Genomic DNA, 23,928 nt, shown 5'->3' with positions numbered 1-23,928 from the left:
TCTGTGAAAACAAAAGCAGGAAACTCAACTATTCTGAGAATCATTTTAAAGTAGCACTAGTTTCAGCTACCAGGTATTTGCACTATCAATCAGAATATATTTATTTATCAGTTGAATCATATATTAAAACTCTAGGCTATGCAGAACAGGATTCAGAAGAGAAATATTGAATGTATACATGCAAAAATACTGAAGCCTACACTTTCTGGAAATAATATATAAATGTCATTTGCTGACAGAAAAACAGATTGTTGTAAAAGGAGCTCCAGAAATGACCTGACATCAGAATCACAATTTCCTGTGTCACAGGTTAGTGAGAAATTGCTTCTTTACAGCCTAACAATTCAAGAAATAATGACCTAACATTGTTCCACTGTGAATTGGGGCCAAGAGATATATTTTTGCAGGTAGCAACAAATAAGAACAAACCTCGCAAAGAACTAGAATGCATAAATCCTGAAGCACACCAGAGAATTCACCAGTTTTGACATAAGCAATCTATAAACAATATAGCTGATTTGAAATATATTAGGTATGATTGCAAACATTACTTGTCTCTTCAGCAAAACTAGACTGGACCTCTGTGGGCAGCACATAGGAGGGATATTATTTAGGTATTTAGGATCCTTCTGATTTCAGAAGTTGAGGTCACTCGTTTGTTCAACAAATGTAATGGAAATTCACATTAGCTTGATAGACTTTTCAGACACTTCATGCAGTTCAGCCAACGGTTTCATATACCCATCTTAAGGTTTTAGCCACAATTTACAGCAGAGGATGGGTATTTTGGATGCCTGACTTGAGATAACTCACAGACACATGATTTTCAAAGAAGACAGACTACCTCTGAGGAAAATGTATGTACTGTAAATTAGGAGCCCTTTCCAAAACTTAGCATTTATACAACTTTGGCTGTTGTTCTGCAACCTCACAGATGTTATCTTGTGAAAGGGGTCTGAAGTACACAAGAATTCTGAGATGATGATGTGGTCATATTCTTCTTTTTAATCTTTTTATTCCTTTATAGCCTTCTAAAACTAGGACCAGTCCATGCTTTTGCTAAAATGTCACCTAGAATATTTGTAATTCCTTTAAAAGACTTGGGAAACCAAATACGGTGAGATGTTTTCAACCCTTTCACACACCCTGATATTCAGGGCAGTAGAAAGAAGACTGAATTCTGACAAACTATTTCTCCTTGAAACAAAACTACTTAGTAGCCTGAACTTGGGTCTAGGAATTGGGATTTCCTTTGCAGCTTTATCAGGGACTCTTTATCAGGTCTTGGATGAGATGAGCACTAAGTAGCTTCTTTAATACTTACAGCACAGTAAAGTTTAAGTGGATAAAGGTTTTTTTCTGAGGGAAAACAAAAACTTTTATTTGAATCACTGGCTACTGTAGAGACAGTTTTAATAGCCAAACATCAGGGCAAATCAGTACAAACTATTAATCAGAATATATACACACTGATACACAGTATGTACATGCAGTGCAGTGCAATGTATAAAGTACCAGATTATATATTTTGTACTACCAGGGATTTCTGGTTTTCTGCAAAACCCAATAAATATTTTCATCCTGGCATAAATGAAAATTCTTGTTAGTTTTCCCTCATGAAATATAAATATTGTTTCCAACAGATCTCATTACCTTCATATCAATGATTGAGTTTTGCTTTCTGTACATTGCCAGTTCCAGTTGTTTGAAGTTCTTCACCCAATGCCATGTACAGGTATCCCAGTTACTATATTGTGCATCTCCCTGCTCTCCTCCCTCTAAGGAGACAACTCACTTTGAGTAATCTGACCAACCCTGAGCAAGAAAATTATTTTGCTTCTCATCATATTGAGCATTTTGCTGGGGACAGATGAAGTCCAGAAGGAGCCTGGCCAGGCTGGTGTGCTGTCTTTCTCCTTCCTCAGCTCCTCAGAGCCCTGTACTCCATCCCCTCACTGGCAGAGGGGGTTGTGGTTAGAGGGACAGGAAGCAGAGGAATAAAGAATAAGAAACCACACAGGACCATGAGCAAAGACTGTCCTTCAGAAGTTGTGCATTTTGTTTTCCTGCCAAAAGAGCAATGCTTTTTCAGTGCTTTTTCAGTTTTTTGGTTTTTTTTTTCAGCTGGAAACTCCTTCAGAGCCATAGACACAGACCTGAGCTTTTAGTGTTAAATTTTCTATAGTTTAGGTGCTGGAGCTTGGAGTTCCATAAATGTGCTTTATGTTTCAGATCTGATTATGAAAAGGGACCTCTCACTGTTGAAGAGAGGTCAGATCTGGCAAGAGCAGCAGCAAGTATGACACTTCTTGAAGCCTGTGCAGACATGACAGGCTCTGCATTTTGAAGAAGCTTCTGTCCTTCTGCAAAGACAGGTAACGGATGGCATGTGTGTTCCTAGTTCATGGTGAATGCACAGTCAGATGATTTTGCTTATCATTTTATGAGTAGTAATTTCACTGGACGAGGTCATGTGAATAAGGTCCTGTTTAAGCAGGATATTCCAGTTTGTGTTTAAACCTGAATAAGATCTTGCAGGCTTCCTGAAATTAAAGGCAGGCTTCCATGCCAGTTTTGCATTAAATAGAAGTACCACCTCCCTTGCTGATGTAGTATGCAAGTATCCTTTCATAATCACAGAAAAGGTATAAAAAAGTTTATGGCATTAGGTCAATATCCATGATACAATACAGATTTAACCTGCAAAGAATTAATCTTTCCAGTTCAAAATAAATAAAATAAATAGAAGCAGGTAATGTGAAATTAGCATTGACATTACACTTTGGATACACTTTGAAAAGAGGAAAAATAAGATAAGGCTTAATCAAAATGTAGAATGCAGAAAGATGGCACCTGCCTCCAGGAACTTACCACTGAAGTTTTAAACAAGAGACAACACATGCATGGAGGCAGAGAGGAATCACAGCTGCGTATCATCCCAGTGACTATTGTCTCATTCTCTATACATGGTTACAATTTCTCTCGGGTACCAGGGCTACTTTTAGAAAAGAAGGGAATGTATTGTGCCAAAAAACGTTTCCCATTCACCCAGCAAATTGTGAGATAGCATTGCACATGACGTTGTTAATTTCTTAAATGTTATTGTGATTAATTGTATTCTATAAATACAAGGTGCATTCAGACTTGGTGCAACTTCATTGACCCCAGACCTGGTACAGCTGTTTAAATCACAGCAGAATTGATCATGTACTACTTCCCAATCGGGCTTAAACCAGACATCATAAAGATATGAGTTGCATGAAATAGAATTTTAGGCCTCTTTCTCCTAGTGATCATCCCACATGTGACTGTTTCTTCATTCTAAAAGAGAAGCTAATTTAAATGTGATTTTTTTCTGGAAGCTTCTGCCTGTGAGTATCCTTTGGGCCCTTTAATTTGTCATGAGAATCTATGAAGATTTATAGAAATAAATCCCATAGACATGAAGAAAACAGAATAGAGCATCCCCCATTGGTTTTTCAACCATTTTCTTAAAATACCTTACTTAATAAAAAATTACAGTCCTCTTTCAGAACTATATCAAACATTTTAAAGGCCACATTTATGCCTTTTGAGGCTACACTAACTTCCTCAGTGTTTGATCAGGTTTGTTCCATTGCCCTAGAGGAAGTGGGACAGATTCCAGATTAGCAATCCTGGACCTGGTGGTATGTCAATCTTTCATCATTGTAAGAACTTTTTTTTTACAATTGTGATTTAAAAAAACCCTTTCCCTTAGTACAGAACATTTTTGAATGTATCCTCTGTATCCAGGCATACATGCTACAGCAAGGTACATTAAGTGTATGTTGTCATATATCTTTATATCCCTACCTGGTTTCGTTCCCATTGAGTTGTACAAGAGCAGGAGGGAAGACCAGAGGGAAGAGCTGCACTTTGACCTCTTGTTCATATTTTGGTTCTTTTATGTATACCAAATGTCAGTCATTCTGTCGTCTATTTAATCTCAGACACCCATGGAAGATTAAGAGAGGGCAGTTCAATGAGTAGAGCAGGAAAGGGAAGGATGGATGAGCTACAGCAGTCAGATAATGTAAAAGCCAACTCAGAGTTCTGAAAAAACTCCAGCCGTCTCCAGCCATCATCCTTCTGACAAAAAGGAGGAGTTTCTGTTCAGGCTTAAAAATCGCCATCTGCTAAAGGATTCACACATGAATTCTAGAAAGGAAAACTGTCCTTCTTAACTGCATAACTGCTCTTAATTAATGCTCAGTCCTTCCATCTTTTAATTTTAGAAATGTTCTTGACCAACATTCTGGTTGTACACGTTTCTAACTATGCAGCAAGGATTCAGGACACAACTAATGTTAAATTTTTTTTGCCAGCTTCTTGGTCCCTCCAAAACCCTCTTATTCTTATTCTAACACACCTCCCAAGCTGTCAGGTTATCTTTCCCCAGTAAAGTAACCTGGGAATACAAGTGAGCTTTGTTTTCTGAAGATCAAAAACTTGTTTTTTCCTACTGTTGGTAACCAAAGCCTCTCTCTCCATTGTGGACTGCTCTTCAGAAGTAGGTGCAATGAAAATCCTGTAAGCACAGAATTATTCACTTACATAGGGTAGGATTGTGCTGCTGTGACAGCATGGACTGAATGTGTACCACAGGCAGAGGAGGGAATGTCTTTGTGTGAGATAGTGGCTTCATGCTAGTGCTCTTTGGCCCCCAAAAAGTTGCAGTGTTGTTGCTTGGCAAAATAACCTGTTGCCCTCCAGTCCTCCCCAAACTATCAAATAATTCCAAGCTGTGGAATAAATGGGAGTTGGGAGTGCATGGGGAACCAGTTGCCACCCTTTATTATCAGCTTCCTAATGCCACCAAAAAAAAAAAAAAAAAAAAAAAAAAAAAAAAAAAAAAAAAAAAGTGTGTACAGAGTTTCAGACAGAAGGCACCCAGATGTGTAGCAGGTTTTTAGGTTCAAAACTGCAGTGGAGAACCTGAGGTCCACCGTGTTGCTTTGCACAAGATGGAAGAGAAAAGGTTTCTGAGTGGCATAAAACTCATTTTCCACTTGCCCAGACCTGGGCTGCGTGTCGGGCAAATCCGCTGGCAAATGTTAACGCTGCCCAAGGGACTGAAAGTGAAGATGGGGGGTGATGTGGCATGCGGTTGCCATGGCACTGGCCATAATCCTGCTGGAGTCAGATACCCTGATGATAGGCGAGTTTCAGCTTGCTCTCGGTACAGCGCGGTGACCCTCTCTAGCAGCATATGGTTGTGTTTTAAACTTTTGATAGATTCCATAGCCAAAAGAAATCAAAACAAATCAAGTAACAAGCCCTGTCTGGCCAAAGTCCAAGTTAAAACTGCTGCATTCCTCATTGGTATTACTGTTAATGCACCAGATCAGTGCAAAAGGGAAGATATTGGGGGCGGGAGCGAGGGGTATTTTCTGGAGATTCTTTTTCCCTCTTCCCGTAGCCTCGGTCCCAAAACACGGGGATTAAAATAAATTATCATGCTCCGGTGGGTCTGGTTACCGCCTTTAGGGAACAATCCCTATTGAACGCTTCTCCCACCGAAGATGTTCCCGAAGGCTGGAGCCGCCCGTGGGCCGGGGTACAACCGCGGCTGCCGAGATGCTCCGCGGGGTTTTGCTGCCTCCAAACCCGGGAGCTTGGAAAAAAACCCAAAAACCAACCAAACCTCCCAGGAGAAAAAGAAACAAAAACAAAACACAACACAACAAACCAAACCAAAACATCCTCAAACAAAACACCAAAAAAACCCCCATCAAAAACAAAAGACCCAAGTTGGAGAAAAAACACCCCCCAGTTCCATCCCCGCCTCTGAGAGAGTGAATCTGCACAAGGCCAAACTTTTGTTTGGGGGAGAAGGGGGGCTACTTTCCCCGAAGAAGGGGCATTTTTGTGGTTTTGTTGCAGATGCCCTCCAGCTGGGCTGGGGGTGGGGGGTGAGGAGGGGCTGCCGGCGCCCCCGCTCCGGAGCAGCACTCCGGGGCCGGGCAGGGGGAGCGGATCCCACTCCGGCGGCGAGAAAGCTCCGCAAGCAAAATGGTGCGGTTTGTTGAGGTGAGCGGGTGATCCGGGATGAAAGAGGATGGGGAGGGGGGAACAGGAGAGAGAAGATCTGGAGCGGTCCGCTGCTGCCGAGAGGAGAAGATAGGAAGGTTTTGATTTCCTTTTTTTTTTTTTTTTTTTTTTTTTTTTTTTTAAGGGGAGTATATGGGTGGGGAGAGAAAACAGAGCCTACAGCCAGTTTTCATCTTGTGTCTGGGCTTGAAAGCGCTCCCAGCGTCTTCCCTACAGGCTGCTTAACTTGAGCCTGTGTGTGTATATATGTGCGTACACATAAAAGTATGCATGTGTCTGTGCGAGAGAGCGTGCTCGCCGCGTCCAGACCCGGCCCGGGCTGATGAGCAGCGGTAGCCACTCGGCGTCCCGCACCTCTCTAAACTGTCCTTGGCCCTCCTCAGCCCTCCCGCCCTCCATCCCTCCCCGCCCTCCCCCGCGGAGCTTCTCCGCGGCACCAGCCAGGGTGAGCCGCGCCGCCGCCGGGATTCGCGGCAGCTTTTGGCGAGGAGAGGAGCGGAGTGGGGGTAGAGGCACAAAAGGGAAGGACGGAGGGAAAGTCCCTCCCACGCCCCCCTCCCCCAAGTTTATGATGGGGGTCCGGAGGAGCAGCTCTGCTCCGCAGCAACCGCTCGCCTGCTGAAAACTTGCTGCTCCGCTTTTTTGGGTAAAGTTGATGCTTATTGTGTCTTTTCATTGTGCTTTTTTTATTTATTCCCTCCCCCCCTCCCGCCCCCTTTTCTCCCGCTTTTGTCAGGCGTGCCCCGTGCCGGGGTGGGTGCCGGGTGGTGGTGGGGGGGATGTGTAGAGATTTTGCAGCGGGTTCTCCTCTCAGCGGGTGCCCGGGGGGGTCCCGTCCCGTGTCGTATCCCCCATCCCTTTCTCCGCAGGTGAGCGGGGCGGATGCGGAGCCGTGCGTGAGTGTGTGTGGGGGCGGGTGGGGGACGAGGGGGTGGGTGCCCGCCCCCGTCCCAGACCCTGCCGGGACCGGGCTTTGGGCCGTGCCTCCACGGCCATTGTTTTTCCCGGGGGCTGCGGTGACACTGGCAGCCCTGGGTGGCTGACGGGACGGCCTCGTCCCGGGACCCGGAGAACAACAGGGCTCCCCAAAGGAGTTTTATTTTCTTAAAAAAAAAAAAAAAAAAAAAAGTTGCTCCCCCTCCCCACTTCTTGTCACCCCCCGGGAGGGGCAATCTTTCGACAAGTATATTTGCTGAGGAATTTAAAAAATTCCCTGCTGCAACTTGATCCCTGTGTGATGAGGAGCGGCTTGGAGAAACCCGGACTCCAATCCTATTAAGGACTTAGGGAGCTGAGAGTTTTTCCCCCAGACTCGGTGGCTTTAAAACAATCAGGGAGGCGGAGAGGGAGATGGGCTCATCTAGATGCCTTTTCTGCCTCAAGTGATTGCCATCATTTCCTGGGAAACCTGACTTTACCAGCGTAGGGTTTTAGGATGGTTTATCAATGGTCTTGCTGCCGCCTTTTCCGACGGTTACGGGATTTTATATATATATATATATGTATTTATCTATTTTTCGAACCTGGAGTCTAGGCTTCAAAACTTCCTTGATGGGTTGCTGCTCCTCCTCCGCGGGTGCGGTGGCTGGGCGCGCAAAGCCATGGCCCCTCCTCGGGCAGGGGGAGCGCTGCCGGGGCTATTCGGGGAGGGGAGGGTGCGGGGGAGTGTGCGGGGCCCGGCATGGCCTTCCCGTACCTGGGTGCGAAGGAGCAAATGTCCAGGCATGAGGGTCAGGGAGGACAGAGCCAGCGAAACTTGCGCCTTCCTATAGGTAACCTCGTGTTCCACATAGCTCCAGGTACTGGAAACCTATATACTTACCTCTGTGCATACAGGAATTAGCATTTTACTGGCGTTTCGTGTTTATAGTTTTACAGCCACAGATAAAGGCACTAGTTGTAAAACTTTGTCCACCCCCTGCTAACCCCTTTCACTTTTTTTTTTTTTTAATATAATTTTTTTTGCTACAGAGGCTCTTGGGATGTACAAGAATTTGAAAATAAACGTTTGACTAGCATGCTGCATAAAACAGCATATAAACAAATATTGTATTGGCATGTGCTGTGGAATTGGTGCCAAAAAAGTTAAGTAAATAAGCCATGAAATTCAAAATATACAGCAGTGGAATAGACTGATTTGTTTTAAGATTTGCTGATTTGATCTGTTTGTTCTAGCTACCTTGCTTTAAAAGAAAAGTTTTGAGTTTTCTAAATTTTAAACCTAATTCACTTAACTTCACTGCAAAAGAAACTACATTCACCTGGAAAAAAGGATCCTCCGAAGTAATTGTTTATGCTCCTGGGATGTTTGAAATGCATGGTAATTGCTGCATACAGCAACTGCAGCTGGTGAATTGGTTTGGTTCAACTTTTCTGATGGGTGGATATGGTAATTTGTCTTTTGGCTGGAACCTGAGGAAATGTTGACACCTGTCAAACTTTGAATTGCAATAAAAATGTCATATTGAATGTTATTGCAAAACTGACAACTTTTAAGAAGTGAATGAAATTCATTATGTCTTTTCGACTGTAAACAACTCTTGGAAATTTGTCATTTGATTGAAAATATGACCTATCTGTAGCACTGAAAAGTGCCTGATCCACTGAAGATGAACTGTTAATCTACGGGTATGTGTATATCCAAGCCTCTGCTGCGTGTTTGTGAAAGAGCTAATCTTTAAAGCAAGGTGAGGTAAGATTCACTTGATCTTGAATGTTGTTATTGCTTAAAGTATGTGACTTTGAAGTGCCCAGAAATGCAACTGCTGTTCTTCAAAGAAAAACAGATCTCAAAAGACTGTTTCCAACTTCCTTTCAATGTCTTTTTTCCAGTATGTCAAAGGGGATGTATACAGATGGACAAATACTGTTTGAGTTAGGTCATTCATTTAGAGAAAAATTAGAGCCATAGAAGAATTTGAACTGGATGCATATGCCAGTATAAATCCAGCATAATTTCATTGATGCAGCTCCAGTTTTTACTTGTGTGGGGAAAAAAAAAACCAAAAATAACCAGAACTTGACCTCAGATATCCAATACACAGAAGCCTGCTTTCCGTAATGTCACACTGAACAATAAGTCACATTTAGACAGACTTTTTTCAGCATATATATTTATATATGTACATATAATGGCCAGGATTTTTGGCATTGATTTGAAAATTGCTTTAAACTTTTATAGCAGAGAACCATTTTTGATTAAAGTTTCCATGACTCTAATAACCTGAAAGGTTTATACCACAATTTCCCTTTCAGTGACACGTTGGTATAGGCGGTTTGCAGATTCCAGGACTGTGAGCAGCTGTATAGCGTGAGGGTTTCGTGTTAGCTACAGCACTGTATAACTTGAAAATATACTTCTTTTTCATGATCCTGATACTTTATTTCTATTTAGAGAGTCTGATCTTTTCTAATGAGTTTTCCAGCCCTCTGCTACCATCTTTTTGTTTAAGGACATGGTAGATCATCTGACCTAATATCAAAAGCACTATTCTCACTCTCTGCTTGTGAGCATGGAAGAGACTTGGTTAACCACCTCCCCCTGTTTTTGGTGGCCTACTGTAAGCCAGTTGTTTGCCCTGTAGTCTGAAAGGTACACAGATACTTCATGCTTTTGTACTCTCAGAAGTGCTCTCTTCATAGTGAAGTTTCCAGTGCAGATTAGCAGGGCAGTGGATTCAGTAAGCAGTCACCAAAATCTGTATGTATTTGTGCAGCAAACACCTATCTATTGCTCCATCACAAAGCCTCCACTTAATAATCTGGCCAAAGGTTTCAAGGCAGCGAGTTTTTTTCAAAGCAGCTACTTAGGAACGTTAGATGTGACTATAGCATCAAACTAATTAGTTGCCACTCCATTTCTATGAAGCTTCCAGGGCTTTAGAGAAATGCGATATTTGCACTTCTCACTTGCTGCTGAGGCATTGAGGTTAAGCAGTCTCTGCTTTTTGTCTGCTTTTTTACTGATGGGAAAGATTCCAGGGCATTGTTCGAGAGCTGCACAACCCTCTTATATACCTGGGTAAATATTTTAAACAGTTGCGCATTTGGAAAACTTTCCAGAAAGCATTAAGTGGTATTTAGGGTTTGCTTCAACTCTGTTCCCAGGGCTCTTTTAAAGAAAACCGAAACAACAGGAGGTATTTGGGAATTAATTAGAACAACACTAAATAAAACAATAGCAAAGAACGAATCCTAATGTGAATAATGCTGTTAGGAGGTAAATAACAGATGTATGCATGAAATATATACAGTTCTTGAACCACGTATACAGCTGATCCCATATACCCTCATCTTCTAGAAACTGGTATTTGTGTAAAAGTAATCAGTACGGTGATATTTATAGCTGAAAAGGCCAATTGCAGGTTTCCTTTGTGAAGCACTGACTAGAATGGAACTACTAGGAAATCGGGTCTCATTTTCTCCAGGCCAGTTCCAGCTGGAAGGGCATACATGTTAGTTGTGCGTAGTTCAGGAGAGGCCACAGAACTTTTCTTCATTCACACTTGCCAACTCTAAAACCTCACCCCATACCCTTTAACTGCTTGTGAACAAAACAAAACCAAATACACAAAAGCTGAAATTCACTGCAGGAAGGGAACAGGAAAGTTGCTGTTCTGTAATTCAGAAGCTCAGAGCCTTAAAAGTTAGTTGGGATTTGTGAATATTCAGTACCACTGAAAAAGAGACCTTGGTTTATGGAAGTGGTCACCCAAACTGGAAAACATTAGAAAACAGGTTCCTTCAGGCCACCATGGTAATGAGTGGAAGAGTTTCTTGTACTGGCATGGGCACAGCTGCCCAAAGACATTAGTCAGTGGTGAATCTTTTTTCATCCTTTTGCAATTATTTGCAATTGGCCGTCTCATTTCTGCAATTATAAATATTCCAAGAGGAAACAATACAAATTAGAACTGTAGGTACTAGGAGCTTTGTATTGGATCTATTCCTTTTTACTTTCTAAGTGTTCTTTTTCATATGAAAAGAGTTTAGCAGCTTTATTCTTATTCAAGACTTCTTTTTGTATCTACTGGGGAGAAAACCATTAATTTTGAGGAATGGTGAAAGTAAGCCTTAAGCTGTCTTTGACATTTTAGTTTAACTTGAATAGGTTAATTTTTTATTTTTTTTTTTTTTAAGAAAACAAGTTGGTGGGAAGTGTGTTTTAACTGTGAGTGCCCGATTTTGACCATTAGCATAAGAAAAAAAGTTTTAGTGCATTTGCTATTGTATTGAATGAAGAGTTCCAACAGTCAGGGAAAAGAAAGTAAAAGGCTGTAAAGAAATGATGGCCTATTCAGATTATTCAGCAGCCCAAAGCTCTGGTCATCTGCCTCTGAAATCTGTGATCGGGATATCACTTTTATCTTCCTGTGCCTTTCTCTCTCCTTTTTCACATGTTCACTTTTGTCAAGGTTTATTGATCACGTTTTATTCTCTGCAAATCTGTGGAAAATTTAATGAACCAAAAACAACAGAGAAATAAAAGGAACTTTTTATTCATTAGTACTAGATTGAATTTTGTTCTATAGTCGGTACCCTCTCGCCTCCCCTGCGTCATTGTGTCACTCCTGCAGCACTTACAGTGCATACAGGGGACACGGCTGCACTATTAATTCTCTTCCAGGAAAAAGTTTGTTTAATGTTGTGCTCTCATGGCAGATCGAGCCTTGCTGCTTGGCTCTGCTCTGCCCTTCCTGACATTTCAGATTCTTGACTTCGATGCTTCTTTCGCTAAATACCTTAAAGTGTGTATTCCGCAGAGCATTTAGCTCATCAAGAATGAAATGTATTTGCTGCCTAGCAATTAAACCCAAATTTAAATGATTGCCGATTAGTAGTAGTTATTTACAATCCTGATTGTTTTGGTGCTATGATCCTTGCTCATTACACATCTGCTTTGCTGTGGTGCTGCCCCAGAGCGCTTTGTGATGCAAATGCTTTTGTTAACTTACAAATAGTTTCAGTATCTAGATCATCTCAGGTGACATACTTAAGTCTCTTCTTTTTTTCCCAGATGGACTTAAAAAGCTGTAATTAAATGTGGCTTCCAGCATGATTAAGCTTTACTAACATTTTACACTGAACAATTTACTTGAACTCTGGCACTTTCTGATCCTGTCTCTGGAAGGCTTTTCAATAAAGGCCCTTTTTAACATTAATTTCATTTCATTTAGTGGAGCTTGCAAGTGTAGGGAAATGAGTTAAAATGGAGCAGATATCTGCCTGAGAGATTTCTGGGCTATTTTTTGCTTCCAAAGAACTTCACTGTAACTCCATGTTAAATCCCAGGGGCAGGAAAACCACAGTTCCTTAGAATAGTCCCAAATACTCCTGTAATGAGTAATACCATCAATGCTGATGCTTTTAAGGGGTGAGCTAAAAGCTAGAAAGGGCATTAAGCTTGTAATTTCAGCTACAGTGATGGTACAGCTGTGACTACATCTGTTTTTCTGTGTGCTGGGTGACTGTTCTGTCGTGATACACACCTGCAGCCTTCAACTGCCTCAAAGTCTCGAGAAAGGACTTTATGCCTAGCAGAATGAACCCTGCTTGGGAAACCTGTGATCCTATTAAAAAAACAACAACAAAAACAAACAAACAAAACCCCAAAAACATAATGGAAGTCTTCAATCTCCTGCAAAATGTAGGATTTTACTGTAGATAATTCATTCAAATGGAACCAATGAAATTTCTCCCTTCTTGGGGGTGCTCTGCTGCACACTGGAAGCCAGTGGGTCCAGCCCCTCAGTGATGAACACCCTGCAGTCACAGTCCCTCACCCCTGTCATGAGGTGACAAATCCCCCTCAGCAGGGAACCTCCTGGTCCTCCCCAGGACCTGCAAGGGATGGTGAGCTGCACAGAGTGCTTCCTGCAGTGACATTAGGAAAACTTCCAGTGCTACAAATGCAATTCAATTGAGTAGGAGATGCTTTAATATCACGGTGCTGTGCCTTATGTTCCTCACCTGGGGTTTTAAATATCCAGTCACGGGAAGTGAAATGCTTTTTTTCTTTCAGTATCCTGTATTTTTAGTGATTATTTTATCTTCAAGCAACTGGATCACCTGGAACTTGTCTAGCACTGTGTAAAGCAGTTTGATTCTGTTACTAGAATTCATTGAAACCCCCATGAAAATATCCCATAATTTATTTTTTTTTTAAAGTTTCATCTCAGAAAGAGGCATCCCTAGCTAAGATCAGGCTATTACTCCCCTCCATACTCACCTGTGGAGTCCTATTAGAGCTGCTTTTATCACACCTTCTTTAATAGCAAGGTTTGTTGATTGCAATGGTGTTAAAAGAGCATCAGTTCCCAACACCAAGATAGCTCCTTTTCAGAGCAACCCTCAGCAATGCCTCTTTGTGCAGTGGACAATGCAATAAGTCAGGCAGGACTTTCTGAGCCACCTCTATAAGGAACTGTAAGGGCTGCTGGAGTACACTTGTGTTAAGTTGAATTGATTGAAATTTAATGGCTGTTAGTAGCTATGAATGGTAATGATTTTCTAGAGTATCTTCACCATGCTTGACATTAATAACCAGAGAGTGTGTACGTGTGATGCTGGTGTGTTACTCATTTTTAGAGATGCTTTCTCCTAGACCTCTTTCTCATAATTTAGTTGTTTTGATGCTTCAGGAAAAAAAAATCTTGGGCTTCGAAGAGCACGTACATCTTGTCAACATAATTTTGTGCCCACGATTTTTATTTTTTCCAATTCCAACATAAATCAGTCTACAATATAGTAAGAGTGATGAATTTGTTTTACATGCCATCATGAATTAATGTTATGCAAATAGAAGCTTTACAGGTACCATGATTTACTTAACAATTTCAAGTTCTAATATTTAAGCTCATTCATTATGTTTGACTAAAAAAACCCCAACACAGCACGTTCATATTTTTAAATGCGAAATGTGAAATTTGTGTGCATTTGTTGTGTGTAGTTGCTGTGTAAGCACATTTGATGGCTAAGAAAGAATCAATCAGTGTTTGCATTCGGCAACTTATTCCTGTAGATGCTACAGAGACATTTCAAAGAGAATAATCAAATATTTGTGTGTAAGGAGAGGAAGGTGTTGGTGCAACATCCTTCAAGGATGTAAAGAAGCAGAAAACTGACAAAGTAAAGTTTTTCGGCCATAAAAAATTGAGCAACATAAGTTTGCTATGCAAAGTGGCCTTTATTTTATCCTGAGCAGCTCATGGGGAGCTGCTGGCAGACCTGCAGCCTCCTCTGTACGGTGAGGATGAGCTGAGGAGCTGGTGAAAGCTATCGGCGTCCTGGGTCAGAGGTGAATGCGAATGTGATCGCAGGGTTTTCAGGCTTTGATATCATTTTTAGTGTGCTTCCCAAAGGCTAAGGACAAGGGGGAGAAAGTTTGACACATAAATACATCTTGAATCTCTGAAGATAAAAATAGATTTTGACATTATTTCTCAAAAAATTGAGGTCACTGTGGGCTGATGACAGGCTGAAAGCCCATCACTCAATTTTTTTTCTTCTTCTTATTTCCCCCCAACCCCCAAATGAACAGACAGAAGCTTATTCTTGATACATTGTACATGTTGAGCTAGTGACAGCATACTCAGGTTTCCAAGTTTGTGGCCCCAGGGTCAAGGTTCAACATCAAAATAGGGGCTTCCCTGCCCACAAAGCAAGAATTTTACTGATTTTGCCACAAGAGAACCAGACCTCTTAAACTGGGTAGCACAGATGAATTAAAAGTGAAGCTTTACAAAATGCACTTGCTCCATGCAACAGGATTACAGCCATGGGTCATGGAAGGCAGCTCAAGAAGTAGCCCAGGGGACCATTGGACAGGGCACAGAGTAGTACTTGGCTTTTAGTAATTTTGACAACTTCTGGTTTTGCTCTGTGTGTTCTTGAAGAACTCAGAGGAGAAATTCATCCTGATATGCCATTCAAGCCAAGGATTTTGTTGGGTGTTAAAGGGCCATTGGGGAAGTGGTGCACAGAGTATGTACCATGATCAAGTTAATTATGTTGCTTTGGCAACCACAGCTTTGGTATTTCCTGACTAGGGCTTGTTAATGGAGTCATATTCCAATATCTGGCATCATCAACACTAAGACCTCTTGCAAATTCAGGTCAATTTTGTCAAAAAAGTGGCAGAAAAAGAACAGATGGGGATTTTTCTGTTTAAAACCCCATTATTTTACAGCTTTTGTGTTGAAATAAGTTTCTATTTAGGATTTTAAGGTATAATTTGATTGTAAGAAATACAGCTGCAATACAATTGGTTGTAGGCTCCAAGGCTCCAAGTGATTGTTTTAAAATGCCTTTTGTGAAGAATTTCAGCTTTTTAGGGTTTTGTTCAAATTCACAGTAAGTCAGGTTTGGAAATCTTAAATTCCTTTGCAAATGGCTGTATTCATAACTTTGCTCTTCCCTTCTTGGAACTGTGAGAGAATACAAAGCTGAGCACAGTACCTGTGTTATGGAACCATGTCTATGGCTAACTTTTTTTTCTTTGATTTATTGTGTGTGTTGTTGGGATCTCTTCCCCCCCCTTTTTTTTTTTTTTTTTTTTTTTTTTTTTTAAGAGTTGGAAACCATTGCACTTATTGGGGTTGCATTGTCTCAGCAAACCCTGCATCTAGCAACTGACCCTGCTGCTGAGCTCTTAATCTCTGTTTTCTATTAAAGAAAACGTTCTTCTGCATTTTACTCCCAAGCCTCTGGCAGGGCTTGCTAAAACTTAAATTATGCATTGGACTTGTTCAGAGAAATTCACTGGTTCATCCCTCTGGGACAAAACATGCAGAGGGAGGTGGGAGGCAAAAGGCAGGTCTGGATCTGCATCGAGGGGACGGGGATGAAACAGGGTAGCTGCTGGTGGTTGCACTGTTCTCCCAGGAGTGTGGAAGGTGAGGATCCTCCTCTATTGCTTTCCAGAGGGCATTTCCAGTAATGCAGATGTCAAGAGGGAACTTTGCCAAGGCATTACTTTCTTTTAATCTCTTCTCAGGATAGAGATATCCAAGAGCAAGACATCATCCAAGCTCTTGAAGCTGGGAGATGAGCAGGGCTTGCTTGTTGGGAGGAACTTGCTGACAGTGACCCAGCATCATCAGTTTTCTGTTCTGGATTGGCTCATTTCAGGTCATGTTGGGTACCTCCACGCCACCTGAGGCACTGCCTCAGATTAGGCTGGAAATTTTCTATGTGTTGAGTGCAAAGGATGATGTGCTCCAGCTTCCAGGCTGAAGGAAGAGGGCACAAAACAATCTGTTCCCCCTAGACCTGGTCGTTCTGCTGTCTTCTTTCTTTGCTGTTGTAGATGCATCTTTGCAGCCTAAGGGTACCTCCTGGCTTCACCCCATTCCCCTCTAATATGTGGAATACCAAGTACGTTTATAGGGTTTACCACGAATGGATGTTCTCAGTGCAGTGTAGAACCATCTGGTGCAGATGAAACACTCAGGATACCTTCTTCAAAGTGTCTTTCCCCTCCTTTCCTTGGCCATTCTTCTCTTGCCATGGTGAAGCTGAGTGGCTGCCACCCTAGGGCCAGCTGGATGTCAGCCCTCGGGTGATGAAGTGTGGGCAGCTGGGTTTTTTCTTGGTGTTTTCTTTTTTGATTTTTTTTTTTCCCTCTCTTGCTACAAGTTGTTAGTTGCTAGGATGAAGTCAGTGTTTCTTGCACACCAAACCATGTGCCTTCTGGGTGTACTGAATCACACGTCCCTATGAGTCTCCTGGGTAGGCTGGACCATGAAACCTTTGGTGCAGCAGTTCAAAGAAAGTGCAGGGCTGCAGGTGCTCTTTTGCTGGCTGATTGCTTCAAATGTCACACCTCTCTTTGACTTAATGTCTATGCTATTTCAACATCTCATGGGAACTAATGGAATATAGACATCACCCATTTCCTTCTCTTTCTCTGGAGGTTACACATTTCCAGACACCCTTGAGATGGAGTTTTAAGGTCATCAGTGGCATTTTTAGGTCACACAACTGCAGCACCCTGTCTTCTTTCCAGCTACTCAAATGACTAATTAGTTCTTTTATTGCTGCCGTTATATTTTTCTCTAGTTTGGGTTCAGATTTGCAGGATGAAACCTGCTAGAAGACAACACCTGAGAACTGACTGGAAATTCAGAGGCGAACATGGTCAGGAGAATCCATATGAACAATCACTTGTGCTTGTCTTCATCTGTTCACTTCAATTCATCCATGTATATTAAGGCATCTGTCAAAGTGCAATATTTAAAAGCAGCCTTCTTATAAGGCCTCCTGGTTTTGTCAGTGAAGAGACCAGATACAAAGCATTTTTAATTCCACTGCATTTTGGATCATTTCAACAAGACTTTATTTTTTTTTAACAGAGTCAGCAGGGTACATAAATTTATGTTTATTTTAGTGCATGTGCATTTTTGCAGAAGATTATCATGCACTCTCTAAAATGCTCTTAAGTAGGGACTTGGGCAGTGCAAACCTTTGTGTGTATCACAGCCACATTAACCCACTTTATTTCCCACTTTTCTCAGGTGTTGATAGCATCTGGTTGTGACAGATGCTTTCTGATAAAGCCTTCAGTTCAACATGCCTTTGGAGACATCAGTGCTCTGTGTTGGTACTTGCAGGCTGCTGTATCCAAATACTCTTCTTTAATTGTCTTATTAAGTAGAGAATTAAGCTCTGTGCTTTGACTGTTTTGGTGCCAGTGATTCTTATTGCAGGCTTTGGCAAGGCACTGCGTTGTGTTTTAAAGAGACAGCATCACCTTAATGATGTGGGAATTGAGTTGGAGGATAAAAATCCGTTGAGAACAATGGCTGACTGAGAGCATGATACGTAAAATGTGATTTTATGTTCTTCCCCTCAGACTATTAGGTGGGGGGTTTAGTTCAAATGCCTGCAATGATTTAAGAAATAAAAAGCAGAAATTCTTGCTGCTGCCAGACCACAGGCTCCTCAGTGCCAGACTTACAGACGAATGTCACATGTTGCTGTATGTTTTGAAAGCATACCATGTGTTATTCTTTAGCTCTCTCAGTCCTCCCCCCAGCTATATCATCTTCCTCTCCAATCTCCCAGAAAAAAAAAAAAAAAAATTAAGAAATGAACTTTCCTCTTCCTCCCTTTTCATGCAGCACTGGGGCAGGGTTCCTCTGTACCTGTCACTCCACGAGAAACTCTCTGCCCGACAACTTGCAGAAGTGATTTTAACTTCATGTAACTCTGCCTCTCATGCTTTAAATCAAGCCCTTTAACATTGATATTGCAGCTTATGTTGTGTGTTAGGATCAAGAGCTCACAAATGACTAAACATATGGTTAAAACTTTTTTTTTTTTTTTTTTTTTTTCAAGGAGTATAATATGTTTCAGTTTAACTCTGCTGTGGGTCTAGATAATGAACGTTTGCCATTAGATTCATTGTGTTTCCAGAAACAGTTTTTTACTCCTTCTTCTCTGCTGTCTTGGATTAATGTTTCCTCCAGCTAATGACAGGACCGGACATGCAAACTAGATTAGAGCATAGTGTGAATAGTATGAGCTGAAAACGCTGGCATCTCGCTTTATCGCCTACCAGGCTAAGCGGTTTATGGCGGGGTCGCAAGAAGTAAACTGAAAGCAAACAGGCGAATTAATCCAGATCTCTTGGGTCCCTTCCCTGTCGAGAGCGGCTCCCGGAGGATTTGCCTCTAAGACGATCTTTACACCCCGCCTTGCCTGCTTCCCACCCCCTCCCTCCCTCCTGCCCACAGCGGTGCTGAGCTTTCCCGATGATGGCCCAAGGCAGGAGGGCAGAACCTGGTCACCCATCAGGTACACGGGTGTCACTCTGCTCCTCCTCCTGATCCGCGGTGTCAGGATAAATGTGGCAGAAGAGGTGGCCGCGGCAGCTCGGCGCTGTGGCTTCTATGGGTGGTAAAGGCTGCTTCGCATTAGAGCCGCTCCCCAGGGCTGCCTCCTGCAGGAGGTCTGCTCCTCATTTCAGCAGGGCCAGGAGGCAGCCGGAGCTTTCCCTCGTCATCTCTATTAAATTCACTGCACCAGAAAAAAAAAAAACAAAAAAAACAAAAAACCCGCAGGTTGGGAAGGCTTCCTGCTTGGGTTTCTGCAGAAAAGAGGATTTGAGTTGGGCTGGTGGTAGGACTTCAGATCAAATGTCTGATAAGTGAGAAACTGTTGGGGAGTTCTGTTGAACTCCCACTCTGTGAAGGAGTACAAGGGATCACAGATGAACACCTACGTGTGCTAGCTGCAGGAACGTTCTAGAATGCACCAGATTTCATTGGTATTCCGTCTTTTTTTTTTTTTTTTTTTTTTTTTAACACTCGGGAGTGGGATTAAGGCAACTGCCTGCATCCAGCTCTACCTTGTAATTGAAGGTGTTGTTCCCTCCAGCCTGGGACCTTACATGCTGAATCTGCTAACTGATAGCCCAGTTTGCAAACACACTGATCATACTGGATGGGTCTGCATACTGATTCTACTGTAAGGTTAAATTTGAATCCATGTTGAAAGGCTGGATCCCAGCCCATATCTTAAGTGCTAGGTTTGGAGTTCTCTCTCTGCAGTAGAAATGAATGATTTATTTGTTTTCTATGAAAACCAGACAATAATAGAAAGTTTGTGTTTCACATTTAGGTATAATTATGAGTGTGATGCTTGAATGATGAGGTGTACAGTGTTCAGAAAAAAAAGCTGGCACCATCCCATGTGAGTGCAGGGTTTCCACCAGGCTGTGTCTCAGATGGTGACAAGCCCCGCTGCGACTGGAACCTCCTTCCTCACCAGTTCCTCGTGCTTACTGGGGAACTGCAGTCCTCAAACTGGGCTCAGCAACCACCTATGTTGTCATGACAGAAATACTGCTGGGAAATGGCAAGTGCCTGTGCTGGGCCCATCAGCCTAAGGGACAGCAAGTGCTGTGTCCTGCCCAGCTGCAAGGTATAGCTTGTGTCTATGGAGAGGAAGATCCTCATCTTCCACTGTGGATATCAGAGGGAAGATTTGGAACAGGCTGGGCTACAGTAGGCTGAGGGGACCATGTGGTACCAGCTAAAAAGGCAACAGAAAACCATGAAAAAGAAGGAGGAGTGATGGCTCTACTCCCGAAACAACTTGTTCATTTTTAAGTGGTTTGTTTGTTTGTTTGTTTGTTTCAGTTCAGGACTGAGTTTTGCGGATTGTAGTAAGGCTCTAAAACTTCTCCTGCCCTTTCCTTATCTGGGAGAGCTTTTCTTGTGATCTGCAAAGATCATCTTATCTTTCAGGGTTCTGGTTGGTAGTGATGCCTGTGTAGATTATCTTAGGTAGAAGAACAACTGCGTTATTACATGGGAAGTTCATAGACCTTTTGCAGTCTATTTTTAAGTCTAAATCTCTGCCTTAAATTCAATAAGCAGCAGAAGAGCCAGTGCCCTGTAGAGGAGAAGGCTGTAATATGACATTATCAGCATTTTGTTCTGCTGGACCTGTGGGCCAGTACAGGACCACATGTAGCTCATGGCTAGCTACAGCATGTGCTGCCAAGGGCTCCCATGTTCCTAAGGGATGTGAAGGAGTCTCAGACACAGGCTCCCAGGCAACCCGCTGGCAGATGGGGTAAACATTGCTGGGGAAAGAAGGGACGTAAGACACCAAACCCGTTCACATTAGTTCTGCAACCCGTCAGACAACTTGTGTGCTTTTATTAACTTTTTATTACGGCAGAAGTGACTAGAATAAAAATAGTCTAGGTGCCAAGGGGATAAACAGTGAATTAAAAGGATTAAGGTCCAAACATTTTATTGCTTTTAGAAAGATGTTATTAGATTTACTAGCTTAAGTTAAATTTACATGGCCAAATTACTACTTAACTTAGTAATGAGTCTGTGGGGAAAAAACTTCTGTTTAGGTGTTTTAGAAGGACTTAATCCAGGACACATCATAACTCGTTAGTCCGTAATAAAGAGGAGAGCAGCTGCCCTTTCTGTCACAAGCTAAAGGGATGCTGACTGGGCATTTGAATCTTCTTCTGGCAATCAGCATGACCTGCACACTGTGCAGTGTTGTGTTGTGTTACATTGCCAACTGGGATACTTTAGATTATTTCAGTTTTCATGAACTCTTGAAACACTTTAAGATAACTTGAAGATAACATATAAAAGCCTTTGATTTCTGAAGACAGCTCATATCAAATGGATGACTGACAGTGGCAATTGTGTTTGAGGTCATTTGCAAGAAACTTCTCTCCTGATACCTGTTGACACAGTCACATCCAAACTCCCAGCTCCTGTACTTTATTCGGGTTCAGGGCTGCTGTGTGTATGTATATGTGTGTGTGTGTGTTTGTGTGTGTGTGTGTGTGTGTGTGTGTGTGTGTGTGTGTGTGTGTGTGTTGGGTTCTTCTGGATCCACAGTGTCTGTGTGTGGCTCTTTCCCCCTCATGGCTCCTCGCGCAGCACACTTGCAGGTTGGAGAGAGTCCAAATTTCCTCCCTCCTGGGGATTCCTTTGCTGTTAATTTAAGTGATGGCAAATGCAAACTTCTTGCCAGAGCTTGCTGTGTGTTTTTGGAGGCTTTTTTTAGCTGTTCCCTCAGGGGTCAGCTTTTGTCCTTCCCCACCATACTTTCTGCCGTAGGGAGAGGGGCCTCGAGCTGGAGCTGATTCGTCCCACCTGGCTTTGAATGTGTCTCTGACATGGCTTCAGTACCTAAGGGTCTGCCACAGTTTCTGAAGACTTCTGCTTTGTTGTTATCTGTTCAAAGATGGGCTTATAATAACACAAGTGTATATGGAATCTTTATCTCAATAGCAGAATGAATGATTCATACCTATAATAGAGTGTGTCCAAGTTCCTACTAGTTTGTTGTCTGCAGAACTGTGACTTGATGATTTTAAATGCTGAATGGAAGTTAAAATTAGAGGGGAAAAAGACTGTTTTTAATAGGTATGCAAAATTTCTTCAAAAGTCTTGAGGTGAAGACGTGGTGCTAATATGAGACAGAGGAACTGTGTTGAAGATAAGTGAGTGCCCATCTGTTCTAAGTCCAAACTGAAGATTTACAGGGTATCTTCTCAGCTGGGGATGTGCTATGTCTGGAACAGACTATGCCTGGAAAAGTGCTCAGTGGACACAGTCTCCTTCCAGGTAGAACAGCAATTAGCCTGGAGTGTGTGCTAGCTGGGAGAGATAGAGAGGAGCTCTTGTTTGAAGTAATCTGTGCCTCTGCTCACCTCCCACCTAGGAGTCTGTCCTTGTCACCTGGACAGGGCTTTGGCGCCTGCCCGGCACTGAGCTCTGCTGCCCACGGTTATTCTCCAGGGCCTTTGACCTCCTGAGGATTGTTCTTGCCCAAATGAGAGCTGGTTCAGTTGTGGGTTTACCCCCTGTTGGCTATTTTCAGCAGTCCTCCTCTTATGTGCCCAGACAGTTCTGTTGGAGGAAACCGTGGAGCACAGCGTGTTCACAGGACAGGGAAGGACAGCACTGGCTTTATGAAGATGCAGGTGTTGGAGGACTGTTATCTGTTTATGTTTCATATAAGCATATAAGCCATGCACTGAGCTTCTGCAGGGCACTGCACTTCATGTGAACATCAAGGGTGTTTTTAAAAACAAAGTATATGGCTTTAGCACAGAGGTATGTGACCCCACTCTCAGTGCCTAGGGGGGGAGGGCTCTGGTGCAATCTCCTGTTTCCCGGTAGGTTGAAAGTCTCTGGTGGAAGATGTGATGTGAAGAAATGCTCTGTGATGGCACCTGGTGGGCAAATGGAAATAATGGTGAGGGCGCATTCCAGCTTGGCCTCCTGGATGGAGGGATAAACCCTTGAGGCTGAGAGCAGTGTGATGGATGGATTTGGCATCTGGTGAAGTGACCAGGTTACTTGTGGAGAGTACACTTGCAAGCACCAGCACAGCACTTCAAAATGGGATTCAAGTAAGGAAAACATCTAGACTATCTGGGGGAAAAAACAAGAGTGGACATCTGGGAAGAAGCATCTAGTGGGATACCAGGGTCCTTTGGAATCAATAGCTAAGAAGAAGCTGAAAATTTGCTGCTTTCAGTAGCCTAAATAGACCCAAAGAGGGCTTGAGTGACTGTCCTGCCAGTGAGGAGGCAGTTGGGACTGAGGACATAGTACTGGTAACCGCAGGAAGCCTAATGCATTCAGGTCTGCTTTGCTGCCTTACAACACATATTGACAAATTGGAGAGAGTTCAGGAGGAAAAAAAGTAACAAGAGCGCTTGAGAGATTGAATTATGAGAGAAGACCGAAAGAGCTGAATATGGATAACTTGGCTAAAGGATGAAAAATGGGGTGGTTGAGATATAAATCTACAAATATCTGAAGGGTGTAAACACCAAGGCTATGAAGAATTATTTAGAGTGGTACAATGGGGTGTAACTGGAAGTAATGGGATGAAATTTAAGAGAAGGCAAATTTCTGTTGAATAATGGGAGAAGCTTTTTGACAGTGTGATGTATTAGGCCATGGGATGCTCTTCCAGCAGTAGTCCTGTTTGCTCGCTACTTAGGGCACAACCCTGCTTAATAAGAAGCCAGAGTTTTCCAACATCTTTATTAAGGACAGCTCCAAATCATGTCTTTTGTGTCTTATGTATGTGACGCGGAGGCATGCGAGCCCTGCATCAAAACTGCTCTGCCCCCAGCACATAAACTGCATCTGGATGTGATGGAGCAACTCTTGGTATTGTGGCAGAGGAGGAGAGGGCAGGGGTCCGAGCAGCCCCTCAGGCCACACCTGAGCCCAGTCGGCCCTGCTGGTGTGGAAGGTTTGGTCAGATCAGTAGCATCTGCTCTGTGGTCAGGACCTCCTTTTACTTCCCGCACTACTCCCCATCTGGGTGTTGTAGGATTACCATTTGGGGGTT

At 42.7% G+C, this 23,928-nt stretch overlaps 1 protein-coding gene across 1 annotated transcript in view; it reads left to right on the top strand.

Moving 5' to 3' along the window:
- The first annotated feature begins 6,527 nt into the window (after window positions 1-6,527).
- Window positions 6,528-23,928, top strand: part of GLI2 (GLI family zinc finger 2) — a 189,780-nt gene continuing 172,379 nt past the window's right edge. Inside the window, exon 1 of the mRNA XM_071746730.1 lies at window positions 6,528-6,718. The gene's annotated coding sequence lies outside the window, so the exon portion shown is untranslated. The remainder of the gene's footprint in view (window positions 6,719-23,928) is intronic.

Source organism: Heliangelus exortis, chromosome 6 (genome assembly GCF_036169615.1).
Source record: "Heliangelus exortis chromosome 6, bHelExo1.hap1, whole genome shotgun sequence".
NCBI lineage: Eukaryota > Metazoa > Chordata > Aves > Apodiformes > Trochilidae > Heliangelus > Heliangelus exortis.
Note: the sequence above shows the minus strand (reverse complement) of the source record. Positions and strands in the feature narration are given on the sequence as shown.